Source organism: Macadamia integrifolia, chromosome 10, assembly GCF_013358625.1.
Source record: "Macadamia integrifolia cultivar HAES 741 chromosome 10, SCU_Mint_v3, whole genome shotgun sequence".
In the NCBI taxonomy this organism is placed as follows: Eukaryota; Viridiplantae; Streptophyta; class Magnoliopsida; order Proteales; family Proteaceae; genus Macadamia; species Macadamia integrifolia.
In genome coordinates, this window is record NC_056566.1 from 29,396,923 (window position 1) to 29,401,942 (window position 5,020).

Consider the following 5,020-nt stretch of genomic DNA (forward strand, 5'->3'; position numbering starts at 1 on the left):
GAGAAATTTAACAATAGATAATAATAAGTATTTAACAGTTGAGAGCGGGCACACACCCAAGGGACTCCCAATAATTAAATGCTCAACTTATCAAAAAAAATTAATTGTCCAATGCAACATTGCAGTGGCTGCAACGATGTGGAGGAGATCCTAGTTGCCTACTTGTGTTCCCTCTAGTTTAGATTTGGCTTGAACGCTCGACCCCAATGGCATACTGCGCAAGTACTATTGTACAATAACGCCACAGGGGGATGCAAGGGACGCACACGACGTGCTGGCACGAATGGGTCGGATGGTGGGTCCCAGTCTAAAATGGGATCTGTTGAAATCGTCTGCAATTCCAATCTCGTACAATTCCGTAAAATGCCATCTTCAGGGAGTGACATGTGTATTGATACTAATGCAATGGTCCAGATCTGATACAATTAATAAAACCTTAAATTAGTGAAGAGTCATTTAAATCAGATCTGGACCATTGCATTGACATCAATACACGTATCACCCTCTGAAGGTGGCATTTCATGAAATTATATAAGATCGGAATTGCAGACAATTTTTTTCCCAGCACCACGCACTCTAAGATATTTTCCCTCGGGTGGATTTGCTTGAATCAAGCGGGGCCAATCCCGCTGCCGAATCCCTCTTCCTCAACATTGGTTGCAAGGGGATATTATTGATTCAGAGTGGTGGGGCCACGCACGATCGCTTTCTGTCCTTATCGTCAGTACGTGTTTGGCCCATATAGATAATTTTTTTTAGTATTTATTTCTACGAAGGATAGTGACTTTGTGAGGAAGTTGAGACAAACGCGTCTTTACGTGTAAGTTTAACTTTTAAGAGTAGAGAGTCACCCCCTTGGTTCAGTTCAAAGTTCCAAACTCCGAACTGCGAAGAGGAAGAGGAAGAGGAAAGAAAAAGAAAAGGAGGAGCAGGATAGGTGAGCAGAAGATACAGATAAAGCAAGTAAGCGATCGAGTGAGAGAGAAGATGATAGGAGAAAGAAGGAGAGGAGCGCCGCATGGAGTGCTACTAGCGGTGGTGGTGGGGATAGTGTTGGGGCTGCCATTAATGGTAGGGAACCCAGGAGAAGCCATAACTGGGGCGATCTCGGGGATGATGACTCCGGTGGGTCTCCTAATCGTCCCCATCGTACTCCTGTTGGTGATACACTTCCTGTCGTCGGCCAGAGGTTCGATAATCTACGGCGTCTTATCCACCGGCGGACCGGATTCTATCCACCGCCTCAGCGGATCTCCTATCGGCGTAGGTCTCTTCGTCATCCTCCTCATCTTCCTCCTCTACAACCGCGTCTCCTTATTCAGATCCAACGTTGAATCCGGTGAGTAACGCATCGAGGAGATAGAGGAAAAGGGATTTCCTTTGCAATCGCCATCGTATAGACTATGGATGGGACGAGGGATGGACATGGACCCCTCGTTCCTGACTTCAGTTATCAAATGCCCTTTACTATCAGATATATGTATGATTTTGAAATTTGAAATCATGGAAGTACACCTGGAGGTAGAGTGGTGTGGTCTCTCTCTCTCTCTCTCTCTCTCTCAGACTGTCTGTAATAATAGGATTTATGGATGGTATAGATGGTATTCTGGTCATCTTCTGAAAAATCTTGTAAGTTGAAGGGTCTCTTTCTTTCTTTCTTTTATCTGCAATTCTTGTTGTTTCACAATATTTTTGAAAAAAAAAATGGAGTGGCTGAGGAGCTATCGTCGGATGTATCAATGATAATAAAAGACAGGGACGGCGTAAAGTGGATAGGCCGTGTTTTGGTATGCACTCAGACTCGGAATATGACAAGGACGGTTCACCTTAATACAAAAACACCTACCCCGGTTAATGCCCATGGGTAGCAATGAGAGAGAGAGAGAGAGAGAGAGAGAGAGAGAGAGATTTTTTTGGTAAAAAACGAAAGTTATGTGGGGCCTGCATCGAGACAGAATAGGTGAAATGACGTTCCCACCCAATTCGAAATACCCACCCCTGTTGGGATCCAACTCCTCCCCATTGATCACATAGGTCAGTTCATAGTTATCTGAACGATCGACATGTGTCCATTCACTGATTCAACAGTTTGTGGTGGAGCACATCTACTTTGATCGGTAAAAGCACAATCGTTGGATCAGCACTTGAATATCACCTAAGTAGCTATGGACAAGGCTTGAACAATCAACCCTCAAGAGAGGATCCTTGTTGATGCCCATGTATGCCCCTCATTGATCCCATGCGACCAGATATCATTTTTCTTCCCAAATTTCTATTATTAGTTCTATGACTCTCTCAAAAAAGTGAATCGGATGGGACCTATTCTGACTTCAATTCCATTTTGTAAAATCCTAGGTAACCTTAAGAATATGTGAAGGAGGTTACCAAAAATCCTAACGTCGAATCTTTATCATAGGAACCAAAAAAGTGAAGGAATTGAAAATAAAAATTATTTTTCAGACTACTAATTTGTTGTAATGCTAGTTTGGTTGGACAATTCATTAAAATGCGAAAAGTATGCGAATTCAGAATTACAAGCCTCTTGAATTGGATGCTGGTCATTCTATTCTACACGCTTGGGATAAGGCTTTCCAAGTTAGAGAATCAGTTAACATGATGCTTCTGTCTCAAGAAATATGAGCAAAAGAAACCTGCTAAAAAGTAAGAGTAATGCTAATGAGGTTCACATAATTTGCAAGGTTAGCCTTTTCAATTTCTCTCCGCCCATTTTATGGTATTGGGAGAAGGATCTCCAAATAACCTCGCTAGAAGGAATATTATGATGGGTCTTAATTATTTGAATGTGTAAATTCAGGTTAGGTCCAACTACTCACTGATAAAGTTTTAGTTCAATTGGAAATTTTCAAGTGGCAATTAGTGCTACCATCCATGCATGGATTCCATAATCCTATTTTAGAAAGCTGCTCTCATAATATAATTAAAAAAAAAAAATGTCCCTTAGGAATCACTAATATACACTTTATTGATGCCTTGTCAAAACTATTCCACAGGTGTTTTTTTTTTTATGAAGAAGGAAAAAAGATCCTTTCCAATTATTGGGACGTTGGCTAATTGGGCTCTAACTGGGGACCCACTAATTGAAGAGGACCCAGATCCAGAGGGGAGGAGTGATGCCAATTGCCATTCCCTACGAAGCCAAGGATTGGGCTCCGCTGTAGCACTACATGGCTTGTAATGCACATCCAATGACCAGGAATGCTCAAACATGCAACTCAAGGCAATCCTGATCGTTGAATGTGCACGCTTCAAAGGATCTCAATCCGGAAGTCGAGAGCTCCATGCCTCCATCTGTCTTTTTTCCGGTGCAACCAATCCAAAGTATGAACCTATGCCAGAGTAAATAGGTTCACAAGAGAGGACTACAAGGTGCAACAATAACAGAATTCACAGAGCTGGACGTTTGGACAAATTCTGGAGATCTGAAAAGATGGTTTGATAGAACACTAACCTTTTTGCTGGCCATTGGATATATTCCCCTGTTTCTCAAAGATTTCAAGAACTAATCTTTATTTAAATCTGTTCGTATTCAGGTTAAGTAACAGCAGTTTATATGTAGCTTATGAATCATCTACAATGGCCTGTACCTCCATGTAAAGGGAGATGTTACTTTATTGTGATTTTGGATGCTCTTTCTTATTGATTATTTTCCTTCTCATTAAAAAAAAAAATACATAGGTTCATGCTCTCTCCCCTTAATCACCAGCATCCTGGACGATGCTACAAAACTTACAAAGATCAGTCAATATACCAAACTTTCCTAGAAGTGTACTTCTAGAAATTCAGGGTGTATCAAGCATCAAAAAAGTGATAATCTCATGTAAAATAAGCTCTACAAATTCCGGTTCCACTCATTGTTTAATATTCATCCGTAAGAATGTGCTCATCACTGCCATTCCAAGCACTAGGATGATGAAGCAGTGTTTCCATATGTAAGCATATGCAAATGCTATATAATGTGCACATGCTGTGTCTTCTTTATTTCCCCTCCATCTCGCATCACCTTTGCACAATATTAACAACTTGACACTGTAATCTTCATCTGCCAGAATCCACCATAGACACTTCCTCGTGTCATAGAGGAAAAGTCCTACATTCTGACTGTAATTCTGCGAGACCAAAAAAAAAAAAAGTGTCAAGTATAAGGTGGAACTAATAGTATAAGGTAAAACTAATAACAAGTTCATTGTTTTCACATATGGATCCAGGAACAGTCATGCTATTATCCATCGGTCATAATATAAAGCAACCAAGTCTTTTCCACATAAAGGAAAAATTATAATCAACTGCTAAAAAGTGTTACCCAGCATGCTCTAATTAGATTAAGGTTTCACTTGTTCTGCTGAGAAACAGAAGAAAGCAATCTTCCATGACTTTATTCTTTCAAATTGTTGACAGAAAATTCCTACTGCAGAAACAAAGGAAGAGGTGCAATCAAAGCTTCCGGTATCTCATGGAAGGGGATATAGCTGCATGTTCCTAGGTTCATAAGATATATACTTGATAAATCGTATGCAACTCATTACTTGTTAAATGAACAAGTACCCAAATTCAATTTGACATCAATTCATTTAATTTACAAGACTTCTTGTTTAAATTAGGAAAGTCAATTTGTTGATATAAGAGGTTAAGTAGCTACATTCTTGAACCTTGGATATGCGATATGTAAATTAGTTGGCTTAATTCAAAAATCAAATTGATGATAAAGACAAAAGATTAATCCATGAATCCTCCATCAGCTTTCCATCAAGGTTTTTGTTTCTAAAATGTCTTTCTTCAAGAAAATTAGCTGTTAGTAACAACGACGTCCGCCTATCAGTTCTATGGATAAAATAAAAACAACACCAGATAATTTAGTAAACACTAATTTTACCTAATTCCAGGAAACAAAGGGGGGATTTCTACCAGTTCCATACTTCCATATACTTCATAATTTCTTGGAATGCGCCCCCAAGGAGAACTGGTTTTCTCTAGCCCCCACAACCCCAACCCCCACCTCCCC

At 40.0% G+C, this 5,020-nt stretch overlaps 1 protein-coding gene across 1 annotated transcript in view; it reads right to left on the reverse strand.

Moving 5' to 3' along the window:
• Window positions 1-3,645: 3,645 nt before the first annotated feature.
• The window catches only part of LOC122091436 (chaperone protein dnaJ 49-like), a 6,485-nt gene continuing 5,110 nt past the window's right edge, over window positions 3,646-5,020 (reverse strand). The window contains exon 2 of the mRNA XM_042661380.1: window positions 3,646-4,127. The gene's annotated coding sequence lies outside the window, so the exon portion shown is untranslated. The remainder of the gene's footprint in view (window positions 4,128-5,020) is intronic.